Source organism: Acromyrmex echinatior, chromosome 9 (genome assembly GCF_024713525.1).
Source record: "Acromyrmex echinatior isolate Ae372 chromosome 9, ASM2471352v2, whole genome shotgun sequence".
Taxonomy (NCBI): domain Eukaryota; kingdom Metazoa; phylum Arthropoda; class Insecta; order Hymenoptera; family Formicidae; genus Acromyrmex; species Acromyrmex echinatior.
In genome coordinates this window covers 8,762,393-8,781,971 of record NC_141860.1, presented here as the reverse complement: position 1 = coordinate 8,781,971, position 19,579 = coordinate 8,762,393, and the positions used below count along the sequence as shown (strand labels likewise).

At 39.1% G+C, this 19,579-nt stretch overlaps 1 long non-coding RNA gene across 1 annotated transcript; it reads right to left on the bottom strand.

Moving 5' to 3' along the window:
* Nucleotides 1-41: 41 nt before the first annotated feature.
* On the bottom strand, nt 42-18,916 carry LOC147908586 (uncharacterized). The gene is made up of 2 exons (XR_015546081.1): nt 16,208-18,916; nt 42-16,012 (listed from the first exon to the last, which is right to left on the bottom strand). It is a non-coding gene; the product is annotated as an uncharacterized LOC147908586 (long non-coding RNA).
* Between the last annotated feature and the right edge of the window lie 663 nt (nt 18,917-19,579).

Sequence of the window (19,579 nt, the reverse complement as noted above, 5' to 3'; positions counted from 1 at the left end):
GGACTGAAATTACTTTATTTATAATAAAGTAAACGAGCATATTTTTCGGTTTTTTTTTTAATAGATCGTTATGTCGATGACTAAATATCGACGTTTTAAAGTCGATACTTATCGACTTGAATCGAAGATATCATCCCATTGTATAGCGGCGGAAAAGTGAAACGTGACAGGAAGTATGCGAGTCAACAACGAGTCGGATACACACGCGTCTGGGCACTTGCATCCAGCAGGTGTAGTCTGCGCCACGGCCGGCATCCTTTGCACCTGATGAAATTAAAATAAACGCAGTCATCTCATTTTCATCCTCATTAGTATACGACGAACAAGTGGGCTAACGGCTTCCTACGAACGGCAGAGAGACTCGGGCCCAGACCTTCTCTCTTTCTGTCCCACTGTCTTTTTCTCTCTCTCTCTCTCTCTCTCTCTCTCTCTCTCTCTCTCTCTCTCTCTCTCTCTCGCTTTCTCACTCTTCGCTTCATTCACGGAGTAAGGGAATCCCGCATAACATTAAAAACCTTTAAGGCCGACCAGGAGAAATGTTCTCTTCTTTTTCCCTTCGTGTGACTACCGGCAGTGTATCGCTTGGCTTCCTTCAAAGTCTATGATATACTTTTCCCGTGGACTACCCAAGTTAGAGCGCCAAGCGATGTAAGCACGAGACTTTGTTTAGATGATTGCAAAAAACATTGCACCCTAAATCTCTCTCTCTCTCTCTCTCTCTCTCTCTCTCTCTCTCTCTCTCTTTCTCTCTACGTGCCCCTTCCCCTTTCTCTCGTGGCCTTCGCTCATGCTCTCGTCCATGCTGAGCCTCTCACAGTCGCGTGCCAGTTAACCACCTATGAAACAGCCCGTGCCGAGCAAAGCTATGCTAATGTATGCCGCGTATGCACCATTCGTGTGTATATATGCACGTGCGATGCATTCCCGTGCGAATACTCAAGGAAGAAGTTGGCTTTTTCCACTTTTCCGCGTATACTTCACTCTCATCTTCGGCATGTACCGCGTTTGACAGTTTTTGAATCAGCCATTCGTTGTCTGACGGCAGAAGAAAAGGCGCTTGATATCCCATGTGAGGATCGATAGTCAAAGACCGGCGAACCGTGCTATTAGCTGTTCTAGGTATGGGAACGTTTCGGCCTACACCTGTCGCGAGGAATATTCTATTAAAATGATATGAAAATGATAAAGCGATGATTAATGGTGGCGCGCGGTAAGGTGAAGGATTAATGGCGGCTCCATTGGTCGGCACGACTGCTACCAGATCGGTGAATGTGTAATGCTAATGTGAACTGACCATTGAATATGAAAGCCTGTTATACACTGTTATTCAAAGAGCTGTTAACTTTATTAACCGTGACAAAACGGGACGCGCACGCGCTTTTATAGAAGAATGCAACTTGACATCTTATTGAATTTGCAAAACCGCATAAGTGAAACGCTTATCTACACATTAAGAGAATTATAGCCGTAATAAAGTGCACAGTGTGTTATCAAAATCGTTGCCTTCCCACGAGGAACGTGCGCCGTGCCGGCCAGAGTCGCTAATTAAAAGTACACCATTGTGACGGCAATTAATATAAAGCATTGCGGATGAATATGGAAAACTCCGACGGATGTCTCGTTTCATAATATACATGTATATATGCATTACATTTGTGGACTTGGGAACATAATCAGTTTCCAGCTATCAATTAAATCGTCACAAGATTTAATTATTTGCCTTGTCCTCGCATCGCTAATCACAAATCACTGTCATTATTAAAATTACAGAATCCATAGACATTATTATTTTAAATAATAATTTAATTTTAAGTGCTCATTTGTTATCGTATAAAAAATCCATACAGAGTCATGTCAATGAACATTTTTCACATGTTATTTTACACACATGTTATTTTACACATTTTCTATCTCAAGAAATTCGCCTTTTGCATTGCGTTCATCTCAATTTTTTTTCTTTGGTCATATGCGAAATGTTTTGCGTTTTTGGGAAGCCGCGACAAAAACTCCTCACACAAAACTCCTCACGCTAAATATGTCGCCATAAAAAGATTGTCGAAATATCTGTAATAAATTTACGCGAAATTAGTCTCACCAACGGTTCTCACCGTCTTATCCCGTTGCCCGTTATGTCTGCCAAAACCAAACGATTCATTCGCGTGGGCGCGCCGTTTTTACAGGTGATGTGAATATATATGTATATGTGTGTTGCGTGAGTATGTATATGAGTGTCGCGGTGAAGTCGGGTCAGCAAGATAGAATTCTCACGTGTATGGGTCAGATGGGGATCGCCGTTTGTAGCCCGGGGCCCGAAACGTTGAAACGGCCCCACTCCCTCCTTCCTCCAGGAGGGTGCTGGACTACTCGGCACCGAAAAGCGGTGAAGATCTACCACGATGGTAAGAATATGGTCTGGAAAGAATATTTCTCTTGGCGTTCACCATGAACTCGTTCATTTCAAGGACATATTAAAAAATCTGGCGATTAAACGAGATGGCAGGATAGCGAAGACAAATATTCGTGATGAAACAAATTGCAAACTGAATCGTACAAAATGATGCGAATGCAGTTTATGAGTGAGCTCATAAATAAACAAGCTGGGCTCTTTAGTAACTCACACGCTACGTATAATGAAAATTACAACGACGTAATAATGAAAGGCGTAAAAAGTAATTGTGCACTCGTTAACAATTTTATGTTTATATGTATATATACGAGCTTCTGGTTGCGCGCCGTTACACATTATATGTTCGCCAATATTCGACCGACGTATGCCGGGCTTATACGTTTTACTCGCCACGAATACGGCATTCGATATGAGTGGCAAAATTTTAATTGAAACGCAATAGCATTGCAGTTTTAATAAGCGACTGTGTTGCGCAGTTATGTAAAGACATTCGTTATTAAAAAAAAATTAAATCAATAGAATCGCTATTAATGCATTCCATTCGTAGTCCTCGAGCTATAGTATTATATTCACGAAATTATTTCGAATGCACTTAGAATAAATACAATATGAAATATGAGGAATATGACAGATTTTTAAGAATTAGTGCATATTATTAATAGATAAATTATAATAATTGTAAAAATTATGAAATATGACTTGATTATAAGTTTGTTTTTTACAATTGAACTAGTAACCAGTATATATTTATTAGTGCATACTTGTATGAAATAAAAAAGATAGAATTATTTCTTTTAATTGATTTATATACATATTCTCCTCGATCTAATTTTTAATTATAATTCAAGTAAATATATAATAATATATATATATAATTTTAATTTAGTGAATGCGAGATAGAAAGTTTTAAAGTAGGGACAAAGAACAGACTTATTAATAAAATTCTGACTTGATTAATGAAAAATGCGATGCTTTTGTGTTATTTGTTTCCTGCATACGTACGTTTAAGACGTAAAAGTAGCAAAGAGATTTAATCCCTTGATTGAATTTAATTAAATTACCGGAGGATAACTGGTTTTTATTACACGTTGCAATGCGAATCACCGTTGACCAGTATAATTAGTGAAATTAATTGAAAACTGATAAGTTTAATAAACACCGATGTATCGAAGGCACAGTTATCTCACATAGCGAAAACAAGGAATCAAGAAAGGAAAATCTCTGATAATATCTATATCGAACATTCGATATAAGCGAAATATAGTGTATGCGAGAATCGCGTAGCCGTAATCAAAATATCCGGCTTTTAAGCCCGCGATATAAAAATCATACTTCTATTCGTTTAAACTAATACTTAATTGTTATTCACACGATTACAATATGAAAAATTGTGAAACAGAAAGTCTCAAATTATATACTCTCAAAAATTTGAAGTTATAAAATAATTTGCTTATCCCTAAGTGTATAATTTATTATTCGTAACTTATATGTGCTATTCTGACGCATTTAGCTCGTTATCTGCACGAGCCTCGCTAGAGTACAGAGAGCACTTACTTTCCTCGAGAGCCTTAATCCTCAAGCAGTCATCGCTCTCTTCGCATTTGCGGACTCTTGATATCTTCGGAGTCGATTTTCATGCGGTGACAGAACGACGTTTGGACATCATCGTTCTCGTACCTGACGGACCGTGAAACGTGCCCAGATAACGAGAGTGGAAAGGACATTCCAGTAGTACGCCATGCCAGTGCGTAAGATTGAACTTACTGGGTAGAATGTTACGTTGAGTACACTCAATAAACGGATTTACGCTTTAAGTATCGACTGGTTTCAACTTTAACAAGTCAACTTTAACAAGTCGCTTTATTTTTTATTTTAAGGATTTTAATTAGTGTGATTGATATTGACGCTTTTAAAAAATCAACTTGTATCTCGTAAGCCGATTTATGTTGGACGTTTTCAACGACTAACATTGAGAAAGCAGAAATGTGAAACATTTATAATACGCTTTTAAACATGATCTTAAAAAACATATACATGCACATATTTTTTTAGTTTTTTTTATTTTATAAATATATACAAATTATAAAGAAAAGAAAGAAAGATATTCTTACATAGTTATTTTTAACGAAGTCTACAGTAAAATCTATATTGATTTAAAATATTTTTTCTTATATTTTGTATTTTAGAAAATGAATATACGAATGTCAAATAAATAGAGTTAATGTTTAAACGATATTTCTTATAAATTAGTTGAGTGTTATCCATTTCATCAGTATCGATGATCGAGATGTTAATTATGTTCTTCCCATTGATAACATATCAAGATAAGTAAGCTACATATCTTGAGAAGCAAAGCATAAATCCAACCTGAGATCTCGATTCCTTTCTCAATTCTAGACGCAAGAAATAAATGACGAAATTGCGCAACTGTAAGAAGCCAATAACATACCGCCTGCTCCCGATGTTTGCATAGGTATTTAGAGTATGCTCTGGGAGTACCGCGAACGCGCGCGAGGTTTGTAGAAAAAATTAAATAAGATTAACACTTAACAAATTAAACAAATTCCGCCATCGCGTATAGACCCGGATGGTGTGGACGAGCAAATATTGCGTCGATAAACATTCCCGCTTCTGAAAAGATCCGCTTGTCTCCTTACTCTACGAGACTTCTCATCTTCGACCTCGTCTCGCCTTCTTCCTTCACGCTTTCCTTCGTCTGTACGCATCTACTCATGGATTTACGCTCTTGACAACTTGCTAGAAGACAGACGACCTTCTTTCAAAACAACTAGCCACGTGGACCTCGACGTCAATGGCAATGTATTTTCACTGTACCAAATATATGTTTAGTTAAGTAATTATTTATTTATTCGAATTTAAAAATTTTAAATCGCGCGGATAATTATTTATCATTTTATTTCCTAATAATATATTGATTGATTATCTTGTAAAAGTATTCACGCTTGATCAATATAACGTATTATTACTATACAAATATCATGCATATATATTCACATGCACGTAGTATGTGAAAAACATTGATCACGTGTTTATTGATTTCTTTAAAACAAATCTTATACAATTATTCAAGTGCTGCGACAGTCAGAAACAGCATTTGAGTTCGCGGCGTTTCAGGGAAAGCCGTTCCAAGCGGAACGCTTGTGGTAGACGGCAAAAGGAAGAGAACCGTTCTGTGTATTCGCGAAAGCGTGCCGGTGTTCGGATCGGCAGACGACCGATTTCTCGAAACTAGGAAGTCTGGCACGATATATGGTCGTGGTAACGTGCGTACGTGTATGCGTGCGTGCGAGAGTGTCACACCTAGACACGCCAGTCCCTGCAGAGCGAGAACCTTGTGGGAGACTGGTCGACGTGACTCGGTCTCTAAAAATAGCCGACTAGAATACTGCGAAAAATCACTGTTTTTACGATAATTACCATCACTTAGTGCCGCAGCCTTTCATCTACTCCTAGGACCCGTCCACGCGTATCTGACGCGTTCAACGCTTCATCGGTCGAAGCTTGGCTGCACGACGCGACGTTGCGCGAGATGCACATCAATCTGCAAACCAATCGCCTTAACTTGCTATATAATCCCTATGATGATATATCTTATATGAAAAGAAGTAAGAAAAAGTAGAAATATATTTTTCCTTCAAGATTATCACGTATGTACATTAAGGTTCGTCGTTGATATCATGTGATAGTGAGTTGGTAGATTATCTCATCAAAGTGTTCGACGATTGAAAATCCTACTATCTTGATTGATCCTATCTCAATAATGTCCATATTATTAAATCATTGATATTTACAGTTAGGAGACAGAGAAATAGAAATAGAAAAACCGGTGATGAGGTTCATAGTTCAAGAGTCCGTGATGTAGCACCTGCGATCTTTTTAGATTGTTTAATGTTTGATAAGCGCGATGCACGAAAATAGCATATACTTGTTGCAACGAACATATGATTTATCGCGGGAACTCCTTTCTCAGAAAACGTAGACGGGCATGTTTATCGGGGCATGGTCAATGTATCAAGGATACAATCCTTTTACACCAGACTGCGTTTCAGATCATAACTTGCTCGTAACAAAGGACAAAGTTCAAATAGCGAGCGTGCTGTAATACAATATATAATCGGAAATATTTGAATTGCCAAGAAATAGAGTTTCTTATTCTCTGTACAAGTGAAACACTTCGCGTGACGTCTTTACCGCAATGTTGAATCGTACAAGAAGTGAACACTGACGCAACGTAGCAACGTGTGTGGGCACGTGTGCTCGGATCACAAAGGTCGCGCAATAGCAGTATTCGGCCACCGCTTCTGTGGGCCCTGTACGCCGTTCCTACAGGTCTCTGCGAGGATGGTACATACGGGCGCTCGTAGGGCCTGACTCGTTTCCCTTCCCCAATCTCGCAAATCTTCCTCTCTGCGTTTCCTCCTCCCGCTACCTGGTCCTCGTTCCGTCCTTCCAACACGGCGATTCAAATAAGTCAACCGGATTTTATTCTTGTCTCTCGGATATTCTTTATAGTGCCGAGCCCAAGGGCCTCACCGTCCCCTTCTTTTGCCTCTCCTGTGCCTACGTACACGCGCGCCATACGTTATAAACACAGGCAACAGTGTATATGCGCAAAGTACAAGGAGCGGAGGCCTACAAGTAAGGCCCCATGTTCGGAATCTTACTTATTGGACAGTTTACACGCTGCGCGTTTCCATGCTCCGCGCGGTCCCACGAAGCATATTTGCGCCAACCGCTATAAAACATTTTCGTTCCTCTTCCAAACGTATCGTATTTCACTAGCAGATTAAGTAATTATTTCTTTCATATCTCGTTACGTACGCGCGTGAATTCAAACTCAGCTCTTAATTCACACAGAAATATGTGTACATAATCCGTATTTTGACAATAATATACTCGAACAATAATATAATCAAACAGAGGCACATTTCATACAGTCGACAATATTTTATCAACCGAGCTTCCCTCGTATGTCATCACATTCGTATACCGCGATTAAAATCATGGACGTGATGGCTGAAGTATAGATCCTGCAAGCGCAGATGGGAAAGATACGTCTTCGATTCATGTGGACTCTGCGGATGTATCGACCCCGGGGGCCTTACGGGCCGCGGTTAAGGGGCCGGCATAAGTCTCCGGGAATAGCGGCTAATAATATGCGCGCGAAGTTTATTTCGCCAGTGGATTCATACGTCACGGCTTTATTGTGCGTCCGTTTCTCCGTGGGTCCTCCAGAAAGCTGGGGGCAAGAAGGGGGGGAATCCCGTGAAACGACGTTTGCATGAAAATACACTGGGTGATTGAGTACTTTAGAAAATTTAAGCGCTATAGATTACACCCCGCGAGGGAAACAATATTGTCCGACAGAGGCTTTCGATCTAACGCATACAGCCGTTACGACCGATATTCTTACGGACAGAGGATATTTCGCGGTGTCGCTTCTTCCATCTAAGAATCGAACGAACAACGACGACATTTGCATACATAATTATACAGACATTTTTTTTTATTGAGAAGCTCACGCTGTTTGGTAGCCAGATAACCTTTACTCTTTTTTTCCACGTGTACCAATGAAACTTTGTAATGCCTACAAACACATGCATTTCATAATAGCGAATAGCTAACTATTAATTGTGACGCAATAGTAGGACAAAGAAAAGTACGTATTGTCGTTTTTTTTTTGCATTAACGATAGCGAAGTGGATTTATATTCGATTTATATAACTATTCGTGTCCAATAAGTGTATAATTCATCCTATGATATCATTTATAGCAATCGAGAGGCAATAATGAGTCAACGGTAGGGTTGTCTTCCAAACCATCATCAATAAAGGATTTATTTGGGCCAATCGGGATTTTTCGGAGGGAAATCACGGATAGACTGAGCAATGTATAGGTGTGTGTACGTGTGAAGTGAAAAGATATATATACCGGGGGAGAAAGAAACGCGAACACGGCAACGTCCTCCCCGTGGCGAGATCCGGTCGGACAGATGATTATCGGATATATAGGAAATTGAAAGGGTGTCTAAGGAGGTGTCTAGGCATTACTCCGCGGGGGCGATTTTCTCAACGGGGTGGCACGACTCGACTTATAGGGTCTTAAGGGCGTTCAGACGCGGACACCCACACGGAAAGATGGTGCCCGCTGATAGTCGTTGACCACCATGGATAATAGGTTCTATGGGTTTCTTATAGTCCCGCAGAACCTTCTTATAGTCACCTATCTGCCTCTTCGACTGTCTTAGCCTATTCTCGCTGACCGAACAAGGATAACCTTCACCCTGCTATCTCCTTAGCGCTCCATCTTACTCATACTCTCTTTCTTCTCTCCTTCTTTCTTTCGATCAGGTGCACACCTCTCAGATCGGTATCTGTCAAATCACTATCAATCATCCGGGTGATCTGGACACCGGATGTTCGGGCCAATCTCCTGTAAGCCCTCTTCTTTTCGCTCCTCGCTCGCGATAAATAAATCGATCGATCGGCTTTAACGAGCTATTCTACGCGAGGAGACTCGCTGCGTGAACGAGCGGAAGAGCTTATAATGTTAGACGCGGCAGAAACATTCGGGAGTCCATTGAAGAAACGCTGCTTGAGATATTCATTACGTAAAAAAAGAAACAAAATAAAATTTCATATATATCAGTTTAATATACGTATTAAAAATTAAAGTATTTGTTTTTTTCTTTGAGATAAATTTACCACATTTTTATAGTGAAATTCGAAGACTTCTCTATCGTCCCGCTTGTATCATCGATCATGCTCTCTAATGATCAACGAAGATCGGAACAATACGCGATAGGATTCATCTAATTCCCAACGAAAAGGCCGCGGGCCAAACGAATGCAAGGTCGTCAAATTAGACGGACGATTTAAAAGAGATTTTTCATGATGATGATGATAGAACACCGAGCACAGATCGCCCCGAACTCGTCTCGTGCCATATACGCAACACGTCCGTTTCTTCTCGGCATACGTAACATTGCTTAATTAATAATTTATCAATTATTAGCGACCTAACATGTAAATGGCACTTCGTAATGTGCGAATGTAAAACTTACACGTAATGTATTTATGCGAGATCTCTATGAAATGTTTTTCCTGGCACGTTCTCTCTTTCTCTCTCTCTCTCATGTGATCGTAAAATCATAACAGCGCGAGCTATGTACGTCAAGAATGTCTTTTTCAACTTTTGCATTTTAAACATGCATGGCGATTAACTTTCGACAAATTTTCTATTGTTTATTCATTATTTTTATGAAATATCCATGCAGATCATTCGCAAATATGTAGAAAAAATAAATAGAGATTTATTTAAAAATGACTTGTAATATTTCTATCAATGTATACAATATTAACTTAATCTCGGTTTAATTTACTCTATATATTATAATTCTTTTAAAAAAAGGTAAAAAGTAGATTAAATAAAGATTAAAGTTAAGCTACATTAATAAATATCAACATTAACGTTTTATATATTACATAATTTTTTTTTATATAGAAGTGAAGATATTTTCATAAATAAGTAAAAAGCCATATTCGATCAAAACGGATCGTGGTATCTGATAATATTTTTGTAAGAATTTTATAATTTCCAGTTGAAACAAACTGTGTGCCGATTATTTATCGATTTTGAAACACAATTCTAAATTGAAGCTGAAGCACGTAACACCATAACTGAAATTAACAAACATAAATTAATATTACTGAAAAATAATGAGTATCTTTAAAACATTGTAAAGATATCTTCTTAAATAATTTTTTATGTTAGGACATCCTTTGTATTTATGCAAAAAAAATATAAACGAGATCAGTGACGAGATTACCATAGCATTGCAATTACTAACATTCATATTAGACGGGTATCTAGGCAGTGCTGTAATTCGCAGTACAATCGTTATTAATCTACTCTTTGCAAATCAATTCCTTATAACATATAGATCGTATTACGTCATACGCAACGATCCGGGACGAAACCGTATTCATGCCTTTATCATGATCGCGTGTCGATAATATCGATGTTTATAAAGTATCTAAATCTAATAGTGTGATCGCACACAGGCTGTCGCACATGTAGCACAACTTTTACCGTTAAACATACAGGACTGACATTGATTACTACATGCCAAACATTATACGTGAATGATGAAGAAAAAAAAGAAAAATTGAATAGCTATCAAGACTAATATTTCTGGTACGTTGAATAGATAAACAACTTTAAAACGCGCGCTGCAAAAGACAAATTATTGATTGAATCAGACAGAATTATCGATTGAATTCACCACATGTATTTCAAACATTTGACTGTAAGACGCTAACCTACTTTTGAACTGGATTCAAGATATCCAAAAACCTGATTTATTGTGAAATCAAAGCAAATAAATCTGCATAAAAAATATTCGTATAAAATCATAAAAAATGTTGAAGATTATCTTTATGAAATAAAATTCTCTCCACTGTAGTCATTATCGACAGCGTAGTTTATACCATCTATCGCGTTAAATTAATATTAAACACGTGTATAATGAAGACTACATTATCACGTGCGACAGATTGTCTCGCTGTGCTTGTCGCACAAAATCAACGTATATCACATTCCCATAAAGTCGCGTCATCATTAAAGAATAAATAAAACTCGAGTCTTCTTGTAAATGTCTTACGACGATCACTGGGAACTTCTCGAGCGCTTTATTCAGAAATAAAAATTCGCCGGCAGATAAAGGGCGTAAAATTGTTTGAACTGGTAAACGAGTGTCGAATCAAATATCGCATTGCCGATAGGAATCATCAACGATTTTATATACCGTCGAGTTTACTCGCACGGTCGTATCGGATATGGACACACGCGGCATCGTAGCCGATAACCCACTTTGGCATCTGGAATCGGATCCGAGATATCCAAAACCCGATATCCGAGAGGGGACGCGACGGCACGGGGAAATCGTCGTCGCTGGTAGAAGGCGAAAAAAAGCGTGCAGGCGAATACCTTGACGACGGCGCGCGGTTGTCGAAATGCACATAAACTCGCGGATTTAACCACCGCATTACATCGCGTTGCGACGGAGGCACCAGCTTGAACGTTCTTTCGCCTACTCGCTTTTGCACAGCCAGGGAATACGCAACCCTTATTTTCGGTTCGAGGACATGCACATGCCTGCACGATAGGTACTCAAGGCATTTGCCTGATGTCCCCTTCGTGGACCTCGATCGACCATACCTTTTCGTCGATGAATAAAAGGCAACGAACCGGTACGTGATCGTGAAAATTACAAGCCGGTATATATATTAAAAGTTACAGTGTCCTATACCTGTAGACAGCGGTCCGTAAAACTGTGTCAACCGCTTAATTTACGGTAGGAATGGACGCGTCGCCGATAACGAACGGAATTTGGTTGATATACAGAATTTTGAAGGACCCGTTCTGTATAAGTTTGACCTGGGATTTGATGAATGAATCCGATGATGGTAAATAAAACGGTATGAAAATAGAATTAGCACATATGTTTTATTAATTAATTTATTTAAATATATTTTATTAAGATATATAAATTTAAATTGATTAGAATTTTTTAATAATTTAGTATATATTAACATATTAATTGCGTGATGGAACTAAATATTGTCATAATACTTAATATGATAACTAATCGTTTTAATTAGTAATCAGCTTTTGATCAGATTGATTTGCAAGTGTATAAGTTTCTTGAATTTTCGCAAAATCTTTTTACTGATTCTGATACAATTGGTCTTTTCAACAGAGTACGTTCAGAAAATGTTGCAGTTATCTCATAAAATCTATTCAAGCAAATTTTTTCATGGGCGTTTCATCGATCCTATCTTAGCACAGCCGTTCTAATTCACAAAAACATCTAACCGATCTCGAGGTTCTTTGTCGAATCATATGTGCAGGTCCGAATCAATGACACCGCGAAAAAAGCAATCGCTCCCCGCTCTTTCCGGCAGCTGCTGAAGAAGAAGAAGAAGAAGAAGAAGAAGAAGTCCTCGAGTTCTACGTAAAAACGAGTTTCATCGCATGTCCGGTTTGGCAACGTCGATGGTCCATTCACCGTTAACCCCTGAGATAGGTTTGCGGGAGCTCGAAGATCACACCGGAATCTACGAGCGAGGAGGAAGGCGGAGGGGAACAAAACTTGTTATTTCCTAAAACCGAAGTCCCTGTTCGAACATACGAGTGTACGATGAGACCTGTACATATTCCTCTTCCCTTCTCCTCCCCCTCCCGTCTCTCTCTTTCTGTCTTTCTCTATTGATTCTTCTCTGTCTCTCTGCCATCTCTTCGCTTGATATGGCTGGGCGTATCGTTGCGCTCGGTTACCAAACTGGACATAAATTAATCCCGTCAAATGTCCTCATTCGTTATTCGATCCTGTGGTCCCCCCCTGACCCGTTCTCTTGGACACCGCTAAGCAAAGTTAATCTTAACTTATAGGTATAAGGCTTGCGTAAGCCTGTACCCGACCAACTACCTGCCCGCAGCAGTGCCCGTTTGCTCGTTCGTCTGCCGGAACCACCATCACACCCCGACACCTTTCTCGAAACCTTGTGCACCTGAATCTAGTAAAGTGGCACGAATTTCTGAAATGCCAGGCAAGCATCGATAACCGCGATAAATGATCCTGTCGCTATACGCTAATCGACAAGATAAATTAATTAATTTTCAGTGTACGAGGGCTCTCTTCCTTCATGAAACATTCGATAAATCGTGTATCTGACTGTAGTTTGAATTTTCACTGATAAGTGAAAATTCAACTCAAAAGTGAAAGATAATTTTTAGCTTTACTTTGTAAAGCTAAAAATTATTTTCGAAATAGATTTTTTTTAAATCCCATACTTTTATCAGATATAATTTCTAAAAATACAACGTATATAGTTTCTTAATTATACATATAAAAAATTAATGTAATTATATAATCAACAATAATTTATCCTGATTAAGTCTCGTAGTTAAATTACTAATCCTTTAGTCGAGAAAAAATCGACATTGAATAGAGAGTTTGAGGATAGTATAAACTCGCTGTAAAAATGATGCAATAATGAAATACAACTTCAGTACTCAAGGTACAACTAAGGATATCATGTTACCGGTTCTATAGGAGTCTCCTTATTGGGTATTCAATCACGGAGCATATATCTGTCGATCGCGCTCGTGAATGATCTCGTCTCCAGAAATGGTCACTAGGAACATTTGTAAAAGGAGGGCATGCTAGAAATAATACCAATGCTAATGATAAAAAGAAACGAATTTCCGCAAATAGACGACGAATAAATTAAATCTTTATTGCGAAGACAAATATAAAATAAGAGCAATGTATCGTTACTTGCATGTTAACAAGTTAACTATTGACTGATCGCGTATTCTACGAATGAAATAAATTCAGAAAGGAATAAAAATCGCGCATATGTAAATGTACAAAAATAACTAACCCATCGAAGTAGAAGTTTCAAGAGACACATAATTTGTGGTATGGCAGACCCCGAGAAAGGACGAGCATTAACTACACCCTGAGCTATTGTTCCCTTTCATTTCAGGGCGCCATGGGCACTCACACCCCCATCGAATATATGTGGGGATAACGTATCCCCATGCCAGAAGTCCGCTTAAAATCATCGTACTGGCTATAAAACAATACTGCTCTGTTACAACGAGAGAAAGAACATATTGCGGTTATTGTTGGATTAAGCTACATTGCGAAGAAGAGTTTGCCGTATGAACATGAATGTACTCGATACATTGATCTGCTCATGTGATTAATATTAATGCAAAAATTTAACAAATCTTAAATTTTTAATATATTTTAATATATTAAAATTTTCAAAACTTCTAACTATATATTTTGTTGAATATATACCTATACTGCGAAATATAAAAAACCTGTTCAACAGAAGATATTACATCTTTCCTTTTTCGATTTTTTTTTCCATTTGGAACATACACGTGATAAATTCTATCCATCAACCATTAACGAGTCGTTGACGATAGCATCACTTAAACTTCGCACCATCTTCGCGAAACGAAAAGATGGAAAAGACGGAACCGCCTCAACATTTTCGTACGTATTTCTCACCGCACGTGGTACAGAGAAAAAACGAGAAAAAGGAGTGAAATATCGAGTACCTTCGGTACCTCTGGCACTTTCATCCCTTCGTGATCACACGGCGCCAGTGGATTCAACCTATTCCAGAATCTCCCCGAGGTTCTGGTACGACGGGGTGTCTCGCGATTTATGCAAAATGGTACGTAGCTCCCTCGGGAGTTTCTCAGCTCGGTCGACCCTCTATCTAACACGTGCGCAACCGGGCCCCCTCGGTGCCACCCCCCGTTTTCTTTTTCGTGGCTTGCGTTCGTCGGGAGGTCGGGAGGTCAGGGCAGAAGGGGCCCCTTCGTACCTTACGCGAACGCATTTCCTATGTATTCCTCGAACGAACGTACGAGCGAATGAAGAAACGAGCGCTTGCTTTTCCCGACCCAGATGTTTCGGAATTCTTTCATTCTCTGAAATTTCTGTGGCAAGTCAGATAACGTAGCGGCGTGATGAAACTGCTGTCTGGATTAGCCCATTCAATTGAGACTTCGCGATTGTGGCTTCAATCGCAATGCGCACTGTTTTACAAATTGACTCTCGTGTGAATAAGAAAAAAGAATAAAAAGAATATTCAAAGTTCTAAGAATTATTTCTCACATAAGCAATTATATGTTATTTAACTGGCGCTGATAAAAAAGAATTCAGAGGTTAATAAAAGGAAAACAATTACACAAATATTTACGCCATGCAATATAAAACATACATTTTTATAAATTATAATTGATATGTAGCACGTGTCCGCAGAAGCTTTCATTCTCATCGAAGGGTGTCGGAATAAATAGGCACTTACGAGCCGGATGATCGAGAGGGACCGTGGATCATTTAATTTAATTACCTCGCGGGGGTTAATAGAAGAGATAAAGGTGGCTGCGCTCAGACTGGATATTATATAGCTAAGTGTCGCTCTACAGGACCCTCCAAAAATAAATCCTGCCTTTCTGACAAATCCGAGCATTTTGAATCTCCCCTTCCTATCGTCGTTAAAAACTTTCGCATTACTTCATTCCGAATAAGACGTTGGAGCAATGCGACGGAGATGTAAAAACCATCTATATACCCTATGTATAGTTAAATCTTTATTAAAATGGAAATTTTGCGAGGTGGATAATAACATCAATATATTCAACAAAGTTCTTTTATATCATCTTAAACATCGTTTGTTATGTTTAATTACAATATGATTAATTTCATTTTTTAAATCATAATTTTCTGATTATTTTGATAAGAAATAAACATTATCTATAAAATAACGTATCATATACAAAAGATACTTTATAAAGAAGAATAGATTCTCTTTTAAAATAAAAATATAAAATATAGTAAAAATATAAAGTATAGTGGCAAAGCTGACCCTCGTTTCAGAAGTCAACAACGATTTAATTTCATAAACCGCAACTGTTGCCTCTATTTAGTTCCAATGGATGCGACTAATCCCTGCGTCAGATTCTTAATCGAGTTCTTCCCCTCTGGCTTGAAATCTGCGATCAGATTACAATTGTCAATAACGTTAGATACGAAAATTATTATCTATTTTCGTCACAGCATTATGTTTTTCAAATATTTTAAAGAAAGCATTATAAAAAGTAGAGCGAAAGAAATCATAGATACGTTCCTTATTTATTAAGCCACTCCTTTAACAGTACGAATTCTTTGACTGTTCTTACAACACCCACCGCCTCGAAAATTCGCTGGATTAATTTAGACGTCATCTTTAATCCAAAACCCGGTCTCTCAGCTCTCGGACTGCTTTGCCATGCCCAGGGATCTCAGTTTCTCCTTCGATAATTTCGACAGGCGGTCGCATTAACGACATCCCGATGATACGTCGGGGGGGGGGGGAGGGGGAGTCAATTCAACAGGAGAGGAAGAGCGAGGAGGAACGGTGCCGCGCGGATGTCTCCAGCATTGTATGCAGATGAAGAAGGCAGGGCGACAATGACTCGGGACGACGGTCGGGGACCTAGGCCCGTTCGTCTTAAACCGAAAGAAATCCATCCGCCACGAAAGGGGTGTCGCGGAGCTCGGCGGAGGACAGAGGGAGGGGAGGTTGCCTGCTTTGGCTCGTGCTTGGCACCAGCATACTTGCCCTCCTCCGGCACCTCCTTCCAGACACGCTTATGTACTACGCGTCCATACATTAACATGTCATCATCGTGTAGAAACCGAGCTGATCGAGGTGAACCTTCTCCTCTCCTCCTTCTTCTCGCTCCTTCGCCAAGCTGCTCGTCCAAGGCTCGCAAGTCGAACGTGCCGTCGTCATCAGACCCAGAGACGTGACGCCCTCCTGTGAAGACTTGCCTCTCGAAAGTCTCCTCTCGCACGGATTCAGCTGGCCTCTTCTTCGTGGGCGTTTCGTTTGCTCGCGCTGGATATCGCGGACAATTCGTCACGGAAATTCGTGCCGGGCCGTTTTATAGACGGAATAATTACTTTAAGGCCCTGCGCGCGCCTACCCGTCGGCGTTGTCCTTTTTTGCGGCGGCCAGTCGATTCGTCTGCAACGAGTTCGTCCTTCCTAAGCACGAGTAATGTCACGATCTCAGCGTCAAAAATTATACGTCTTTGTTACGAAATAATTATTATGACTGCTAAACTTATATACGTCTATATATAAATTCCAGAAAATTAAGTAAATACGTAATTTATTTTTCTCAGACGAGCAAACGGAACAATCGGTCATTGGGCAACGACATAAAAATTCACATGGTCGCGCGTGATTCGAATCACGAATGTGACTCGACCTCTCCACACGCGACGCAAATAAAGGATTCGCGCGACAAGACGAGAAGCCACCGTCATGCGGAACGTCGTTTTTAACAGAACGGAACGGACAGTAGAATCAAACCTTGGAAAATCGTTTACGAGCGAATTTCGGAATCGCGAAGGGAGTTCGGACTATTCCAACCGGTCGATATGACTCTAGGGGTTGTTTGGCAGATACACGTACACACAGGTACGTATCCGACGGCCCTTCCGCGCCAGCTCTCGTAACGGAAAAGAGGTATACAGGCATTGGTGGTGGTGATGGTAGTGATGGTGGCAGCGGCGGTGGTGGCGGCGGCGGCAGCAGTGGTGCAGGAAGGGCTGGATTGGTAAACCGGTCACGTAATGCACGGCGATGAATGGACCCGCCGAGTCGAGCCCAAAGCCGGGAATTGGCTACTGGGCATACCACCGACCATCTACCCCACTGCGTCAGCTTTAGCCACCCCACGGCAACGTAAAATTACAAAGAGGTGCTCAAACCTGAGCTATCTCGCGTATCTGCCGTCACGCAAATAGAGATGGTAGGTTGCTGTGAAAATTCCGGACGCGACGAGTGTTTCGTTTTGAATAAAAAAAAAAGACTAGCATGATACTATGTAATCGATCGATTACACCGTGAAACGAACGGAACTGTATTAAATAATGAAATAATCTGAGTCGTTATATGTACAATGCAAATTTAACATGATAAAATTGTCGCAAAAGACTAAATTAGATCTTTTTATATCAGATTACAATTATTATTGTTATAGTTACCTGATCAATTTTTTTAGACATAATTATAACTTAAATTTAAAAAAAAACATTAATGTTTGAACTATAATTTAAACTAAAGTAAGCATTATCGTGCATATTAAGATCTCATTGCTTTAATTTAATGCATAACTTTCTAGTAAATACAAAATATGGGGACCATATCTCGTCTATTTCGTTTATATCATCTACTTGTTTATATTATTTCGTTACTAAAAATGTATACACAAACATGCACACACAGAAAGAACGGTTCTGCTAAAGTATCTAAAAATTAGCTAGATACACATCTAAAAATAATTTTGTTGTTATCAGAATAATTATGTAAAACGCGCAAATTAATTGTTAGAATATTAAAATATTTTGCAGTATTACTCATCGTATTTAAATTTCGTACATAATTATTTTGATGACCTGACAAAATTATTTTCAAATCTATATCTCTCTAAATTTTTAGATATTTCAGTAAAATCATTCTTTTTGTATAATAAAGAAAATAAATAAAATAAAAATAATTCTATTGACACAAATAAAAGTGATTTACACAGTACTATTAAAATGCAATGAACAACGTATCACATATAATCATGCAAAGTCAGACATTTGATGTTGAATCTACCACGATTATGAGCCAACTGCGTCAGCTCTCCAGTCAGCTCTCTTAAAGCTATAAAAAAGGCGCTCAAACGGAATAATCTTGATTTATTTTTAGTTAGCGAACGTTGCAAAATATTTTGCGTGCAGCTTTACAATAGTATCACACTTGATCACGATAATATTTTTCTTAGTTATTCATATTTTTCTTTAGTTATTTACACAAATATTCTCATATTAAATTTTACTACTATAGTATACAAAAAACATTTTACTTACGGATTGGAGCCACCGATCCATGAATGACGCGTTCGAAGTGCAGAGATTTCGAAAGGTCACAGGACGATGTTATTCGTAATCAGGATTCCATTTGCGGAATTCTCTCGGGCCTGGCTCCTCGTTGTCATACCGTAGAGATCGTCCTTCCAGTTCGGACTTGTCGGTGCGACCAAAGTATGTACCCCTACGCGGGTACTCCTGGACCCCCTTATGCAATCTACAGCAAGCCTCTGATCTGCCATAAAGTCATTTCATAACCCATCCCGAGGGTTAAGTACCCCTCGAGTCCCAAATCCCGAGTTAAGCGCGAACCCACTGAGAGCTTCAAACTTTCACGACACGATCTCTTTCCTTCCTCATTTCCCGTCTTTCGTCTTCCTCTTAGTCTTATCTTTCGACAATTAAAGTTATAGAGTTGATACTGAAAAGTTGCTCGAGAAACGGCACAGTCGATTATTTCTGCGACTTGAGACAAGCCGCGATATCCTAATAAGTTGTCTTTAATTCCTCTTCGAAAGAAGTAGATTTTTGTTACAAAATTTAATTTTGTCATGTCGTCATTAAAAATTTAATTAAAGCTTAGATGTCAGTTTGATCTTTCGCGTCAAATTATATGCTTAATGTTATATAAGATTAAAGTTGCGATAAAAAAAT